The 17,766-nt window shown below is 35.2% G+C and overlaps 8 non-coding genes across 8 annotated transcripts; all 8 read right to left on the bottom strand.

The window, feature by feature from the left end:
* Positions 1 to 48: 48 nt before the first annotated feature.
* Positions 49 to 122, bottom strand: TRNAN-GUU (transfer RNA asparagine (anticodon GUU)). The gene has a single exon. It is a non-coding gene; the product is annotated as a tRNA-Asn (tRNA).
* A 3,695-nt stretch (positions 123 to 3,817) lies between these two features.
* TRNAN-GUU (transfer RNA asparagine (anticodon GUU)) lies at positions 3,818 to 3,891 on the bottom strand. Its single transcript has one exon. It is a non-coding gene; the product is annotated as a tRNA-Asn (tRNA).
* Positions 3,892 to 4,753: 862 nt separating this feature from the next.
* On the bottom strand, positions 4,754 to 4,827 carry TRNAN-GUU (transfer RNA asparagine (anticodon GUU)). The gene has a single exon. It is a non-coding gene; the product is annotated as a tRNA-Asn (tRNA).
* A 771-nt stretch (positions 4,828 to 5,598) lies between these two features.
* Positions 5,599 to 5,672, bottom strand: TRNAN-GUU (transfer RNA asparagine (anticodon GUU)). The gene has a single exon. It is a non-coding gene; the product is annotated as a tRNA-Asn (tRNA).
* Positions 5,673 to 6,535: 863 nt separating this feature from the next.
* On the bottom strand, positions 6,536 to 6,609 carry TRNAN-GUU (transfer RNA asparagine (anticodon GUU)). The gene has a single exon. It is a non-coding gene; the product is annotated as a tRNA-Asn (tRNA).
* Positions 6,610 to 11,237: 4,628 nt separating this feature from the next.
* On the bottom strand, positions 11,238 to 11,311 carry TRNAN-GUU (transfer RNA asparagine (anticodon GUU)). Its single transcript has one exon. It is a non-coding gene; the product is annotated as a tRNA-Asn (tRNA).
* Positions 11,312 to 15,916: 4,605 nt separating this feature from the next.
* On the bottom strand, positions 15,917 to 15,990 carry TRNAN-GUU (transfer RNA asparagine (anticodon GUU)). The gene has a single exon. It is a non-coding gene; the product is annotated as a tRNA-Asn (tRNA).
* An 863-nt stretch (positions 15,991 to 16,853) lies between these two features.
* On the bottom strand, positions 16,854 to 16,927 carry TRNAD-GUC (transfer RNA aspartic acid (anticodon GUC)). The gene has a single exon. It is a non-coding gene; the product is annotated as a tRNA-Asp (tRNA).
* Between the last annotated feature and the right edge of the window lie 839 nt (positions 16,928 to 17,766).

Consider the following 17,766-nt stretch of genomic DNA (forward strand, 5'->3'; position numbering starts at 1 on the left):
TGACTTCTCTACCTAAAATTCCCCAAAATATGACTAATAGAAGATTCTCGTCCCTGGGTGGGATTGAACCACCAACCTTCTGGTTAACAGCCGAACGCGCTAACCAATTGCGCCACAGAGACCCTATGTGAGACATAAACTAACAACAGCTAAGAAACATTGATCTGGAAAGTTTCCTTGCCAAAGTTTATAAAGTCTCTAATCTGGACAGTTATTTTACAATTTTTCGCTAATTAAAAGGAACACATTGCAATGTTCTTGTGATGAATCAACCCTTCTTGAGTTCTAAGCACTTCCATGAGCAGCAGAGTGGCGCAGCGGAAGCGTGCTGGGCCATAACCCAGAGGTCATTGGATCGAAACCATCCTCTACTATGTGCTATTTTCATTTATCAAATCTAAAATTGGGATTGCTATTTTGACTTTTTTGGTCTTTGCTTATAGTAGAAAATCCATTATCATCTTAACTCATTTAAATCGTATTTTGACAGAAGTGCTGTAGCAAAAAATCCACATAATGTCTTTACTTTACCCTATTACTTCTATGGTTATTGAGAAAAACAAACTACATTGACTCCAGAAGAGCAAATCAGGTGTTCTATCAAGTAATTTATCAAAATCAGCTTTCCAGCTTACACTTTGGTGATGCAATAAGACAATGATTTTGTAAGAAAAATCTTCACACTTCAAAAAGTTTTTCTTAATTCCTTACCTTTGTACTGATAAGATAACACCTGGTTATAACATAACAAAGGCTTTAACTTAAAAATGCTGCTAGGTTGCATTCTGCTGATTAGATATCACCAGGAACAACATTAACCTTCAGGTATTTTCTAAATGTTGAATAAATTGGCTTAAATCAAACTAAACTCACTTTAGAGATAATTGTTTCAGAGAAAGTCTTGAACCCTTCCTTAGAATAGGTAGTTTGACATGTTGACTTCTCTACCTAAAAATCCCCAAAACTTGATTAATAGAATATTCTCGTCCCTGGGTGGGATTGAACCACCAACATTCCAGTTAACAGCCGAACGCGCTAACCAATTGCGCCACAGAAACCCTATATGAGACATAAACAAACAACAGCTAAGAAACATTGATCTCGAAAGTTTCCTTGCCAAAGTTTATAAAGTCTCTAATCTGGACAGTTATTTTAGGATTTTTCGTTAATTAAAAGGAACACATTGCCATGTTCTTGTGATGAATCAACCCTTCTTGAGTTCTAAGCACTTCCATGAGCAGCAGAGTGGCGCAGCGGAAGCGTGCTGGGCCCATAACCCAGCAGTCGATGGATCGAAACCATCCTCTGCTATGTGCTATTTTCATTTATCAAATCTAAAATTGGGATTGCTATTTTGACTTTTTTGGTCTTTGCTTATAGTAGAAAATCCATTATCATCTTAACTCATTTTAATCGTATTTTGACAGAAGTGCTGTAGCAAAAAATCCACATAATGTCTTTAATTTACCCTATTACTTCTATGGTTATTGAGAAAAACAAACTACATTGACTCCAGAAGAGCAAATCAGGTGATCTAACAAGTAATTTATCAAAATCATCTTTCCAGCTTACACTTTGGTGATGCAATAAGACAATGATTTTGTAAGAAAAATCTTCACACTTCAAAAAGTTTTTCTTAATTCCTTACCTTTGTACTGATAAGATAACACCTGGTTATAACATAACAAAGGCTTTCACTTAAAAATGCTGCTAGGTTGCATTCTGCTGATTAGATATCACCAGGAACAACATTAACCTTCAGGTATTTTCTAAATGTTGAATAAATTGGCTTAAATCAAATTAAACTCACTTTAGAGATAATTGTTTCAGAGAAAGTCTTGAACCCTTCCTTAGAATAGGTAGTTTGACATGTTGACTTCTCTACCTAAAAATCCCCAAAACTTGATTAATAGAATATTCTCGTCCCTGGGTGGGATTGAACCACCAACATTCCAGTTAACAGCCGAACGCGCTAACCAATTGCGCCACAGAAACCCTATATGAGACATAAACAAACAACAGCTAAGAAACATTGATCTCGAAAGTTTCCTTGCCAAAGTTTATAAAGTCTCTAATCTGGACAGTTATTTTAGGATTTTTCGTTAATTAAAAGGAACACATTGCCATGTTCTTGTGATGAATCAACCCTTCTTGAGTTCTAAGCACTTCCATGAGCAGCAGAGTGGCGCAGCGGAAGCGTGCTGGGCCCATAACCCAGCAGTCGATGGATCGAAACCATCCTCTGCTATGTGCTATTTTCATTTATCAAATCTAAAATTGGGATTGCTATTTTGACTTTTTTGGTCTTTGCTTATAGTAGAAAATCCATTATCATCTTAACTCATTTTAATCGTATTTTGACAGAAGTGCTGTAGCAAAAAATCCACATAATGTCTTTAATTTACCCTATTACTTCTATGGTTATTGAGAAAAACAAACTACATTGACTCCAGAAGAGCAAATCAGGTGATCTAACAAGTAATTTATCAAAATCATCTTTCCAGCTTACACTTTGGTGATGCAATAAGACAATGATTTTGTAAGAAAAATCTTCACACTTCAAAAAGTTTTTCTTAATTCCTTACCTTTGTACTGATAAGATAACACCTGGTTATAACATAACAAAGGCTTTCACTTAAAAATGCTGCTAGGTTGCATTCTGCTGATTAGATATCACCAGGAACAACATTAACCTTCAGGTATTTTCTAAATGTTGAATAAATTGGCTTAAATCAAATTAAACTCACTTTAGAGATAATTGTTTCAGAGAAAGTCTTGAACCCTTCCTTAAAATAGGTAGTTTGACATGTTGACTTCTCTACTTAAAAATCCCCAAAACTTGATTAATAGAATATTCTCGTCCCTGGGTGGGATTGAACCACCAACATTCCAGTTAACAGCCAAACGCGCTAACCAATTGCACCACAGAAACCCTATATGAGACATAAACAAACAACAGCTGAGAAACTTTGTTCTGGAAAGTTTCCTTGCCAAAGTTTATAAAGTCTCTAATCTGGACAGTTATTTTAGGATTTTTCGTTAACTGAAAGGAACACATTGCCATGTTCTTGTGATGAATCAACCCTTCTTGAGTTCTAAACACTTCCATGAGCAGCAGAGTGGTGCAGTGGAAGCGTGCTGGGCCCATAACCCAGAGGTCGATGGATCGAAACCATCCTCTGCTATGTGCTATTTTCATTTATCAAATCTAAAATTGGGATTGCTATTTTGACTTTTTTGGTCTTTGCTTATAGTAGAAAATCCATTATCATCTTAACTCATTTAAATCGTATTTTGACAGAAGTGCTGTAGCAAAAAATCCACATAATGTCTTTACTTTACCCTATTACTTCTATGGTTATTGAGAAAAACAAACTACATTGACTCCAGAAGAGCAAATCAGGTGTTCTATCAAGTAATTTATCAAAATCAGCTTTCCAGCTTACACTTTGGTGATGCAAAAAGACAATGATTTTGTAAGAAAAATCTTCAAACTTCAAAAAGTTTTTCTTAATTCCTTACCTTTGTACTGATAAGATAACAACTGGTTATAACATAACATAGGCTTTCACTTAAAAATGCATAGGCTTTCACTTAAAAATGCTGCTAGGTTGCATTCTGCTGATTAGATATCACCAGGAACAACATTAACCTTCAGGTATTTTCTAATTGTTGAATAAATTGGCTTAAATCAAATTAAACTCACTTTAGAGATAATTGTTTCAGAGAAAGTCTTGAACCCTACCATAAAATAGGTAGTTAGACATGTTGACTTCTCTACCTAAAATTTCCCAAAATATGACTAATAGAAGATTCTCGTCCCTGGGTGGGATTGAACCACCAACCTTCTGGTTAACAGCCGAACGCGCTAACCAATTGCGCCACAGAGACCCTATGTGAGACATAAACTAACAACAGCTAAGAAACATTGATCTGGAAAGTTTCCTTGCCAAAGTTTATAAAGTCTCTAATCTGGACAGTTATTTTACAATTTTTCGCTAATTAAAAGGAACACATTGCAATGTTCTTGTGATGAATCAACCCTTCTTGAGTTCTAAGCACTTCCATGAGCAGCAGAGTGGCGCAGCGGAAGCGTGCTGGGCCATAACCCAGAGGTCATTGGATCGAAACCATCCTCTACTATGTGCTATTTTCATTTATCAAATCTAAAATTGGGATTGCTATTTTGACTTTTTTGGTCTTTGCTTATAGTAGAAAATCCATTATCATCTTAACTCATTTAAATCGTATTTTGACAGAAGTGCTGTAGCAAAAAATCCACATAATGTCTTTACTTTACCCTATTACTTCTATGGTTATTGAGAAAAACAAACTACATTGACTCCAGAAGAGCAAATCAGGTGTTCTATCAAGTAATTTATCAAAATCAGCTTTCCAGCTTACACTTTGGTGATGCAAAAAGACAATGATTTTGTAAGAAAAATCTTCAAACTTCAAAAAGTTTTTCTTAATTCCTTACCTTTGTACTGATAAGATAACACCTGGTTATAACATAACACAGGCTTTCACTTAAAAATGCTGCTAGGTTGCATTCTGCTGATTAGATATCACCAGGAACAACATTAACCTTCAGGTATTTTCTAATTGTTGAATAAATTGGCTTAAATCAAATTAAACTCACTTTAGAGATAATTGTTTCAGAGAAAGTCTTGAACCCTACCATAAAATAGGTAGTTAGACATGTTGACTTCTCTACCTAAAATTCACCAAAATTTGACTAATAGAAGATTCACGTCCCTGGGTGGGATTGAACCACCAACCTTCCGGTTAACAGCCGAACGCGCTAACCAATTGCGCCACAGAGACCCTATGTGAGACATAAACTAACAACAGCTAAGAAACATTGATCTGGAAAGTTTCCTTGCCAAAGTTTATAAAGTCTCTAATCTGGACAGTTATTTTAGGATTTTTCGCTAATTGAAAGGAACACATTGCCATGTTCTTGTGATCGAAACCATCCTCTGCTATGTGCTATTTTCATTTATCAAATCTAAAATTGGGATTGCTATTTTGACTTTTTTGGTCATTGCTTATAGTAGAAAATCCATTATCATCTTAACTCATTTTAATCGTATTTTGACAGAAGTGCTGTAGCAAAAAATCCACATAATGTCTTTAATTTACCCTATTACTTCTATGGTTATTGAGAAAAACAAACTACATTGACTCCAGAAGAGCAAATCAGGTGATCTATCAAGTAATTTATCAAAATCATCTTTCCAGCTTACACTTTGGTGATGCAATAAGACAATGATTTTGTAAGAAAAATCTTCACACTTCAAAAAGTTTTTCTTAATTCCTTACCTTTGTACTGATAAGATAACACCTGGTGTTAACATAACACAGGCTTCCACTTAAAAATGCTGCTAGGTTGCATTCTGCTGATTAGATATCACCAGGAACAACATTAACCTTCAGGTATTTTCTAAATGTTGAATAAATTGGCTTAAATCAAATTAAACTCACTTTAGAGATAATTGTTTCAGAGAAAGTCTTGAACCCTAACATAAAATAGGTAGTTTGACATGTTGACTTCTCTACCTAAAATTCCCCAAAATTTGACTAATAGAAGATTCTCGTCCCTGGGTGGGATTGAACCACCAACCTTCCGGTTAACAGCCAAACACGCTAACCAATTGCGCCACAGAGACCCTATATGAGACATAAACAAACAACTGCTAAAAAAGATTTATCTGGAAAGTTTCCTTGCCAAAGTTTATAAAGTCTCTAATCTGGACAGTTATTTTAGGATTTTTCGTTAATTAAAAGGAACACATTGCCATGTTCATGTGATGAATCAACCCTTCTTGAGTTCTCAGCACTTCCATGAGCAGCAGAGTGGCGCAGCAGAAGCTTGCTGGGCCCATAACCCAGAGGTCGATGGATCGAAACCATCCTCTGCTATGTGCTATTTTGATTTATCAAATCTAAAATTGGGATTGCTATTTTGACTTTTTTGGTCTTTGCTTATAGTAGAAAATCCATTATCATCTTAACTCATTTTAATCATATTTTGACAGAAGTGCTGTAGCAAAAAATCCACTTAATGTCTTTACTTTACCCTATTACTTCTATGGTTATTGAGAAAAACAAACTACATTGACTCCAGAAGAGCAAATCAGGTGTTCTAACAAGTAATTTATCAAAATCATCTTTCCAGCTTACACTTTGGTGATGCAATAAGACAATGATTTTGTAAGAAAAATCTTCAAACTTCAAAAAGTTTTTCTTAATTCCTTACCTTTGTACTGATAAGATAAGACCTGGTTTTAACATAACACAGGCTTTCACTTAAAAATGCTGCTAGGTTGCATTCTGCTGATTAGATATCATCAGGAACAACATTAACCTTCAGGTATTTTCTAAATGTTGAATAAATTGCCTTAAATCAAATTAAACTCACTTTAGAGATAATTGTTTCAGAGAAAGTCTTGAACCCTACCATAAAATAGGTAGTTTGACATGTTGACTTCTCTACCTAAAATTCCCCAAAATTTGACTAATAGAAGATTCTCGTCCCTGGGTGGGATTGAACCACCAACCTTCCGGTTAACAGCCGAACACGCTAACCAATTGCGCCACAGAGACCCTATGTGATACATAAACAAACAACAGCTAAGAAAGATTGATCTGGAAAGTTTCCTTGCCAAAGTTTATAAAGTCTCTAATCTGGACAGTTATTTTAGGATTTTTCGTTAATTAAAAGGAACACATTGCCATGTTCTTGAGATGAATCAACCCTTCTTGAGTTCTAAGCACTTCCATGAGCAGCAGAGTGGGCAGCGGAAGCGTGCTGGGCCCATAACCCATAGGTCGATGGATCGAAACTCTGCTATGTGCTGTTTTCATTTATCAAATCTTAGATTGGGATTGCTATTTTGACTTTTTTGGTCATTGCTTATAGTAGAAAATCCATTATCATCTTAACTCATTTAAATCGTATTTTGACAGAAGTGCTGTAGCAAAAAACCCACATAATGTCTTTACTTTACCCTATTACTTCTATGGTTATTGAGAAAAACAAACTACATTGACTCCAGAAGAGCAAATCAGGTGTTCTAACAAGTAATTTATCAAAATCATCTTTCCAGCTTACACTTTGGTGATGCAATAAGACAATGATTTTGTAAGAAAAATCTTCAAACTTCAAAAAGTATTTCTTAATTCCTTACCTTTGTACTGATAAGATAACACCTGGTTATAACATAACACAGGCTTTCACTTAAAAATGCTGCTAGGTTGCATTCTGCTGATTAGATATCACCAGGAACAACATTAACCTTCAGGTATTTTCTAAATGTTGAATAAATTGGCTTAAATCAAATTAAACTCACTTTAGAGATAATTGTTTCAGAGAAAGTCTTGAACCCTTCCTTAAAATAGGTAGTTTGACATGTTGAATTCTCTACCTAAAAATCCCCAAAACTTGATTAATAGAATATTCTCATCCTTGGGTGGGATTGAACCACCAACATTCCAGTTAACAGCCGAACGCGCTAACCAATTGCGCCACAGAAACCCTATATGAGACATAAACAAACAACAGCTAAGAAACATTGATCTGGAAAGTTTCCTTGCCAAAGTTTATAAAGTCTCTAATCTGGACAGTTATTTTAGGATTTTTCGCAAATTAAAAGGAACACATTGCCATGTTCTTGTGATGAATCAACCCTTCTTGAGTTCTAAGCATTTCCATGAGCAGCAGAGTGGCGCAGCAGAAGCATGCTGGGCCCATAACCCAGAGGTCGATGGATCGAAACCATCCTCTGCTATGTGCTATTTTCATTTATCAAATCTAAAATTGGGATTGCTATTTTGACTTTTTTGGTCTTTGCTTATAGTAGAAAATCCATTATCATCTTAACTCATTTAATTCGTATTTTGACAGAAGTGCTGTAGCAAACAATCCACATAATGTCTTTACTTTACCCTATTACTTCTATGGTTATTGAGAAAAACAAACTACATTGACTCCAGAAGAGCAAATCAGGTGATCTAACAAGTAATTTATCAAAATCATCTTTCCAGCTTACACTTTGGTGATGCAATAAGACAATGATTTTGTAAGAAAAATCTTCACACTTCAAAAAGTTTTTCTTAATTCCTTACCTTTGTACTGATAAGATAACACCTGGTTTTAACATAACACAGGCTTCCACTTAAAAATGCTGCTAGGTTGCATTCTGCTGATTAGATATCACCAGGAACAACATTAACCTTCAGGTATTTTCTAAATGTTGAATAAATTGGCTTAAATCAAATTAAACTCACTTTAGAGATAATTGTTTCAGAGAAAGTCTTGAACCCTTCCTTAAAATAGGTAGTTTGACATGTTAAATTCTCTACCTAAAAATCCCCAAAACTTGATTAATAGAATATTCTCGTCCCTGGGTGGGATTGAACCACCAACATTCCAGTTAACAGCCGAACGCGCTAACCAATTGCGCCACAGAAACCCTATATGAGACATAAACAAACAACAGCTAAGAAACATTGATCTGGAAAGTTTCCTTGCCAAAGTTTATAAAGTCTCTAATCTGGACAGTTATTTTAGGATTTTTCGTTAATTAAAAGGAACATATTGCCATGTTCTTGTGATGAATCAACCCTTCTTGAGTTCTAAGCACTTCCATGAGCAGCAGAGTGGCGCAGCGGAAGTGTGCTGGGCCCATAACCCAGAGGTCGATGGATCGAAACCATCCTTTGCTATGTGCTATTTTGATTTATCAAATCTAAAATTGGGATTGCTATTTTGACTTTTTTGGTCTTTGCTTATAGTAGAAAACCCATTATCATCTTAACTCATTTTAATCGTATTTTTACAGAAGTGCTGTAGCAAAAAATCCACATAATGTCTTTAATTTACCCTATTACTTCTATGGTTATTGAGAAAAACAAACTACATTGACTCCAGAAGAGCAAATCAGGTGATCTAACAAGTAATTTATCAAAATCATCTTTCCAGCTTACACTTTGGTGATGCAATAAGACAATGATTTTGTAAGAAAAATCTTCACACTTCAAAAAGTTTTTCTTAATTCCTTACCTTTGTACTGATAAGATAACACCTGGTTATAACATAACAAAGGCTTTAACTTAAAAATGCTGCTAGGTTGCATTCTGCTGATTAGATATCACCAGGAACAACATTAACCTTCAGGTATTTTCTAAATGTTGAATAAATTGGCTTAAATCAAACTAAACTCACTTTAGAGATAATTGTTTCAGAGAAAGTCTTGAACCCTTCCTTAGAATAGGTAGTTTGACATGTTGACTTCTCTACCTAAAAATCCCCAAAACTTGATTAATAGAATATTCTCGTCCCTGGGTGGGATTGAACCACCAACATTCCAGTTAACAGCCGAACGCGCTAACCAATTGCGCCACAGAAACCCTATATGAGACATAAACAAACAACAGCTAAGAAACATTGATCTCGAAAGTTTCCTTGCCAAAGTTTATAAAGTCTCTAATCTGGACAGTTATTTTAGGATTTTTCGTTAATTAAAAGGAACACATTGCCATGTTCTTGTGATGAATCAACCCTTCTTGAGTTCTAAGCACTTCCATGAGCAGCAGAGTGGCGCAGCGGAAGCGTGCTGGGCCCATAACCCAGCGGACGATGGATCGAAACCATCCTCTGCTATGTGCTATTTTCATTTATCAAATCTAAAATTGGGATTGCTATTTTGACTTTTTTGGTCTTTGCTTATAGTAGAAAATCCATTATCATCTTAACTCATTTTAATCGTATTTTGACAGAAGTGCTGTAGCAAAAAATCCACATAATGTCTTTAATTTACCCTATTACTTCTATGGTTATTGAGAAAAACAAACTACATTGACTCCAGAAGAGCAAATCAGGTGATCTAACAAGTAATTTATCAAAATCATCTTTCCAGCTTACACTTTGGTGATGCAATAAGACAATGATTTTGTAAGAAAAATCTTCACACTTCAAAAAGTTTTTCTTAATTCCTTACCTTTGTACTGATAAGATAACACCTGGTTATAACATAACAAAGGCTTTCACTTAAAAATGCTGCTAGGTTGCATTCTGCTGATTAGATATCACCAGGAACAACATTAACCTTCAGGTATTTTCTAAATGTTGAATAAATTGGCTTAAATCAAATTAAACTCACTTTAGAGATAATTGTTTCAGAGAAAGTCTTGAACCCTTCCTTAAAATAGGTAGTTTGACATGTTGACTTCTCTACTTAAAAATCCCCAAAACTTGATTAATAGAATATTCTCGTCCCTGGGTGGGATTGAACCACCAACATTCCAGTTAACAGCCAAACGCGCTAACCAATTGCACCACAGAAACCCTATATGAGACATAAACAAACAACAGCTGAGAAACTTTGTTCTGGAAAGTTTCCTTGCCAAAGTTTATAAAGTCTCTAATCTGGACAGTTATTTTAGGATTTTTCGTTAACTGAAAGGAACACATTGCCATGTTCTTGTGATGAATCAACCCTTCTTGAGTTCTAAGCACTTCCATGAGCAGCAGAGTGGCGCAGTGGAAGCGTGCTGGGCCCATAACCCAGAGGTCGATGGATCAAAACCATCCTCTGCTATGTGCTATTTTCATTTATCAAATCTAAAATTGGGATTGCTATTTTGACTTTTTTGGTCTTTGCTTATAGTAGAAAATCCATTATCATCTTAACTCTTTTTAATCGTATTTTGACAGAAGTGCTGTAGCAAAAAATCCACATAATGTCTTTAATTTACCCTATTACTTCTATGGTTATTGAGAAAAACAAACTACATTGACTCCAGAAGAGCAAATCAGGTGATCTAACAAGTAATTTATCAAAATCATCTTTCCAGCTTACACTTTGGTGATGCAATAAGACAATGATTTTGTAAGAAAAATCTTCAAACTTCAAAAAGTTTTTCTTAATTCCTTACCTTTGTACTGATAAGATAACAACTGGTTATAACATAACATAGGCTTTCACTTAAAAATGCATAGGCTTTCACTTAAAAATGCTGCTAGGTTGCATTCTGCTGATTAGATATCACCAGGAACAACATTAACCTTCAGGTATTTTCTAATTGTTGAATAAATTGGCTTAAATCAAATTAAACTCACTTTTAGAGATAATTGTTTCAGAGAAAGTCTTGAACCCTACCATAAAATAGGTAGTTAGACATGTTGACTTCTCTACCTAAAATTCACCAAAATTTGACTAATAGAAGATTCTCGTCCCTGGGTGGGATTGAACCACCAACCTTCCGGTTAACAGCCGAACGCGCTAACCAATTGCGCCACAGAGACCCTATGTGATACATAAACAAACAACAGCTAAGAAAGATTGATCTGGAAAGTTTCCTTGCCAAAGTTTATAAAGTCTCTAATCTGGACAGTTATTTTAGGATTTTTCGTTAATTAAAAGGAACACATTGCCATGTTCTTGAGATGAATCAACCCTTCTTGAGTTCTAAGCACTTCCATGAGCAGCAGAGTGGGCAGCGGAAGCGTGCTGGGCCCATAACCCATAGGTCGATGGATCGAAACTCTGCTATGTGCTGTTTTCATTTATCAAATCTTAGATTGGGATTGCTATTTTGACTTTTTTGGTCTTTGCTTATAGTAGAAAATCCATTATCATCTTAACTCATTTAAATCGTATTTTGACAGAAGTGCTGTAGCAAAAAACCCACATAATGTCTTTACTTTACCCTATTACTTCTATGGTTATTGAGAAAAACAAACTACATTGACTCCAGAAGAGCAAATCAGGTGTTCTAACAAGTAATTTATCAAAATCATCTTTCCAGCTTACACTTTGGTGATGCAATAAGACAATGATTTTGTAAGAAAAATCTTCAAACTTCAAAAAGTATTTCTTAATTCCTTACCTTTGTACTGATAAGATAACACCTGGTTATAATATAACACAGGCCTCCACTTAAAAATGCTGCTAGGTTGCATTCTGCTGATTAGATATCACCAGGAACAACATTAACCTTCAGGTATTTTCTAAATGTTGAATAAATTGGCTTAAATCAAATTAAACTCACTTTAGAGATAATTGTTTCAGAGAAAGTCTTGAACCCTTCCTTAAAATAGGTAGTTTGACATGTTGAATTCTCTACCTAAAAATCCCCAAAACTTGATTAATAGAATATTCTCATCCCTGGGTGGGATTGAACCACCAACATTCCAGTTAACAGCCGAACGCGCTAACCAATTGCGCCACAGAGACCCTATGTGATACATAAACAAACAACAGCTAAGAAAGATTGATCTGGAAAGTTTCCTTGCCAAAGTTTATAAAGTCTCTAATCTGGACAGTTATTTTAGGATTTTTCGTTAATTAAAAGGAACACATTGCCATGTTCTTGAGATGAATCAACCCTTATTGAGTTCTAAGCACTTCCATGAGCAGCAGAGTGGCGCAGCGGAAGTGTGCTGGGCCCATAACCCAGAGGTTGATGGATCGAAACCATCCTTTGCTATGTGCTATTTTCATTTATCAAATCTAAAATTGGGATTGCTATTTTGACTTTTTTGGTCTTTGCTTATAGTAGAAAACCCATTATCATCTTAACTCATTTTAATCGTATTTTTACAGAAGTGCTGTAGCAAAAAATCCACATAATGTCTTTAATTTACCCTATTACTTCTATGGTTATTGAGAAAAACAAACTACATTGACTCCAGAAGAGCAAATCAGGTGATCTAACAAGTAATTTATCAAAATCATCTTTCCAGCTTACACTTTGGTGATGCAATAAGACAATGATTTTGTAAGAAAAATCTTCACACTTCAAAAAGTTTTTCTTAATTCCTTACCTTTGTACTGATAAGATAACACCTGGTTATAACATAACAAAGGCTTTCACTTAAAAATGCTGCTAGGTTGCATTCTGCTGATTAGATATCACCAGGAACAACATTAACCTTCAGGTATTTTCTAAATGTTGAATAAATTGGCTTAAATCAAACTAAACTCACTTTAGAGATAATTGTTTCAGAGAAAGTCTTGAACCCTTCCTTAGAATAGGTAGTTTGACATGTTGACTTCTCTACCTAAAAATCCCCAAAACTTGATTAATAGAATATTCTCGTCCCTGGGTGGGATTGAACCACCAACATTCCAGTTAACAGCCGAACGCGCTAACCAATTGCGCCACAGAAACCCTATATGAGACATAAACAAACAACAGCTAAGAAACATTGATCTCGAAAGTTTCCTTGCCAAAGTTTATAAAGTCTCTAATCTGGACAGTTATTTTAGGATTTTTCGTTAATTAAAAGGAACACATTGCCATGTTCTTGTGATGAATCAACCCTTCTTGAGTTCTAAGCACTTCCATGAGCAGCAGAGTGGCGCAGCGGAAGCGTGCTGGGCCCATAACCCAGCGGTCGATGGATCGAAACCATCCTCTGCTATGTGCTATTTTCATTTATCAAATCTAAAATTGGGATTGCTATTTTGACTTTTTTGGTCTTTGCTTATAGTAGAAAATCCATTATCATCTTAACTCATTTTAATCGTATTTTGACAGAAGTGCTGTAGCAAAAAATCCACATAATGTCTTTAATTTACCCTATTACTTCTATGGTTATTGAGAAAAACAAACTACATTGACTCCAGAAGAGCAAATCAGGTGATCTAACAAGTAATTTATCAAAATCATCTTTCCAGCTTACACTTTGGTGATGCAATAAGACAATGATTTTGTAAGAAAAATCTTCACACTTCAAAAAGTTTTTCTTAATTCCTTACCTTTGTACTGATAACATAACACCTGGTTATAACATAACAAAGGCTTTCACTTAAAAATGCTGCTAGGTTGCATTCTGCTGATTAGATATCACCAGGAACAACATTAACCTTCAGGTATTTTCTAAATGTTCAATAAATTGGCTTAAATCAAATTAAACTCACTTTAGAGATAATTGTTTCAGAGAAAGTCTTGAACCCTTCCTTAAAATAGGTAGTTTGACATGTTGACTTCTCTACTTAAAAATCCCCAAAACTTGATTAATAGAATATTCTCATCCCTGGGTGGGATTGAACCACCAACATTCCAGTTAACAGCCAAACGCGCTAAACAATTGCGCCACAGAAACCCTATATGAGACATAAACAAACAACAGCTAAGAAACTTTGTTCTGGAAAGTTTCCTTGCCAAAGTTTATAAAGTCTCTAATCTGGACAGTTATTTTAGGATTTTTCGTTAACTGAAAGGAACACATTGCCATGTTCTTGTGATGAATCAACCCTTCTTGAGTTCTAAGCACTTCCATGAGCAGCAGAGTGGCGCAGTGGAAGCGTGCTGGGCCCATAACCCAGAGGTCGATGGATCGAAACCATCCTCTGCTATGTGCTATTTTCATTTATCAAATCTAAAATTGGGATTGCTATTTTGACTTTTTTGGTCTTTGCTTATAGTAGAAAATCCATTATCATCTTAACTCTTTTTAATCGTATTTTGACAGAAGTGCTGTAGCAAAAAATCCACATAATGTCTTTAATTTACCCTATTACTTCTATGGTTATTGAGAAAAACAAACTACATTGACTCCAGAAGAGCAAATCAGGTGATCTAACAAGTAATTTATCAAAATCATCTTTCCAGCTTACACTTTGGTGATGCAATAAGACAATGATTTTGTAAGAAAAATCTTCAAACTTCAAAAAGTTTTTCTTAATTCCTTACCTTTGTACTGATAAGATAACAACTGGTTATAACATAACATAGGCTTTCACTTAAAAATGCTGCTAGGTTGCATTCTGCTGATTAGATATCACCAGGAACAACATTAACCTTCAGGTATTTTCTAATTGTTGAATAAATTGGCTTAAATCAAATTAAACTCACTTTAGAGATAATTGTTTCAGAGAAAGTCTTGAACCCTACCATAAAATAGGTAGTTAGACATGTTGACTTCTCTACCTAAAATTCCCCAAAATATGACTAATAGAAGATTCTCGTCCCTGGGTGGGATTGAACCACCAACCTTCTGGTTAACAGCTGAACGCGCTAACCAATTGCGCCACAGAGACCCTATGTGAGACATAAACTAACAACAGCTAAGAAACATTGATCTGGAAAGTTTCCTTGCCAAAGTTTATAAAGTCTCTAATCTGGACAGTTATTTTACAATTTTTCGCTAATTAAAAGGAACACATTGCCATGTTCTTGTGATGAATCAACCCTTCTTGAGTTCTAAGCACTTCCATGAGCAGCAGAGTGGCGCAGCGGAAGCTTGCTGGGCCCATAACCCTGAGGTCGTTGGATCAAAACCATCCTCTGCTATGTGCTATTTTCATTTATCAAATCTAAAATTGGGATTGCTATTTTGACTTTTTTGGTCTTTGCTTATAGTAGAAAATCCATTATCATCTTAACTCATTTTAATCGTATTTTGACAGAAGTGCTGTAGCAAAAAATCCACATAATGTCTTTAATTTACCCTATTACTTCTATGGTTATTGAGAAAAACAAACTACATTGACTCCAGAAGAGCAAATCAGGTGATCTAACAAGTAATTTATCAAACTCATCTTTCCAGCTTACACTTTGGTGATGCAATAAGACAATGATTTTGTAAGAAAAATCTTCACACTTCAAAAAGTTTTTCTTAATACCTTACCTTTGTACTGATAAGATAACACCTGGTTATAACATAACACTGGCTTTCACTTAAAAATGCTGCTAGGTTGCATTCTGCTGATTAGATATCACCAGGAACAACATTAACCTTCAGGTATTTTCTAATTGTTGAATAAATTGGCTTAAATCAAATTAAACTCACTTTAGAGATAATTGTTTCATAGAAAGTCTTGAACCCTACCATAAAATAGGTAGTTAGACATGTTGACTTCTCTACCTAAAATTCCCCAAAATTTGACTAATAGAAGATTCTCGTCCCTGGGTGGGATTGAACCACCAACCTTCCGGTTAACAGCCGAACACGCTAACCAACTGCGCCACAGAGACCCTATATGAGACATAAACAAACAACTGCAAAGAAAGATTGATCTGGAAAGTTTCCTTGCCAAAGTTTATAAAGTCTCTAATCTGGACAGTTATTTTAGGATTTTTCGCTAAATAAAAGGAACACATTGCCATGTTCTTGAGATGAATCAACCCTTCTTGAGTTCAAAGCACTTCCATGAGCAGCAGAGTGGCGCAGCGGAAGCGTGCTGGGCCCATAACCCAGAGGTCGATGGATCGAAACCATCCTCTGCTATGTGCTATTTTCATTTATCAAATCTAAAATTGGGATTGCTATTTTGAATTTTTTGGTCTTTGCTTATAGTAGAAAATCCATTATCATCTTAACTCATTTAATTCGTATTTTGACAGAAGTGCTGTAGCAAAAAATCCACATAATGTCTTTACTTTACCCTATTACTTCTATGGTTATTGAGAAAAACAAACTACATTGACTCCAGAAGAGCAAATCAGGTGATCTAACAAGTAATTTATCAAAATCATCTTTCCAGCTTACACTTTGGTGATGCAATAAGACAATGATTTTGTAAGAAAAATCTTCAAACTTCAAAAAGTTTTTCTTAATTCCTTACCTTTGTACTGATAAGATAACACCTGGTTATAACATAACACAGGCTTTCACTTAAAAATGCTGCTAGGTTGCATTCTGCTGATTAGATATCATCAGGAACAACATTAACCTTCAGGTATTTTCTAAATGTTGAATAAATTGGCTTAAATCAAATTAAACTCACTTTAGAGATAATTGTTTCAGAGAAAGTCTTGAACCCTTCCTTAAAATAGGTAGTTTGACATGTTGAATTCTCTACCTAAAAATCCCCAAAACTTGATTAATAGAATATTCTCGTCCCTGGGTGGGATTGAACCACCAACATTCCAGTTGACAGCCGAACGCGCTAACCAATTGCGCCACAGAAACCCTATATGAGACATAAACAAACAACAGCTAAGAAACACTGATCTGGAAAGTTTCCTTGCCAAAGTTTATAAAGTCTCTAATCTGGACAGTTATTTTAGGATTTTTCGCAAATTAAAAGGAACACATTGCCATGTTCTTGTGATGAATCAACCCTTCTTGAGTTCTAAGCATTTCCATGAGCAGCAGAGTGGCGCAGCGGAAGCGTGCTGGGCCCATAACCCAGAGGTCGATGGATCGAAACCATCCTCTGCTATGTGCTATTTTCATTTATCAAATCTAAAATTGGGATTGCAATTTTGACTTTTTTGGTCTTTGCTTATAGTAGAGAATCCATCATCATCTTAACTCATTTAATTCGTATTTTGACAGAAGTGCTGTAGCAAAAAATCCACATAATGTCTTTACTTTACCCTATTACTTCTATGGTTATTGAGAAAAACAAACTACATTGACTCCAGAAGAGCAAATCAGGTGATCTAACAAGTAATTTATCAAAATCATCTTTCCAGCTTACACTTTGGTAATGCAATAAGACAATGATTTTGTAAGAAAAATCTTCACACTTCAAAAAGTTTTTCTTAATTCCTTACCTTTGTACTGATAAGATAACACCTGGTTTTATCATAACACAGGCTTCCACTTAAAAATGCTGCTAGGTTGCATTCTGCTGATTAGATATCACCAGGAACAACATTAACCTTCAGGTATTTTCTAAATGTTGAATAAATTGGCTTAAATCAAATTAAACTCACTTTAGAGATAATTGTTTCAGAGAAAGTCTTGAACCCTTCCTTAAAATAGGTAGTTTGACATGTTAAATTCTCTACCTAAAAATCCCC

The sequence above is a fragment of the Taudactylus pleione genome, unplaced genomic scaffold, assembly GCF_031769625.1.
Source record: "Taudactylus pleione unplaced genomic scaffold, aTauple2 ptg000134l, whole genome shotgun sequence".
In the NCBI taxonomy this organism is placed as follows: Eukaryota; Metazoa; Chordata; class Amphibia; order Anura; family Myobatrachidae; genus Taudactylus; species Taudactylus pleione.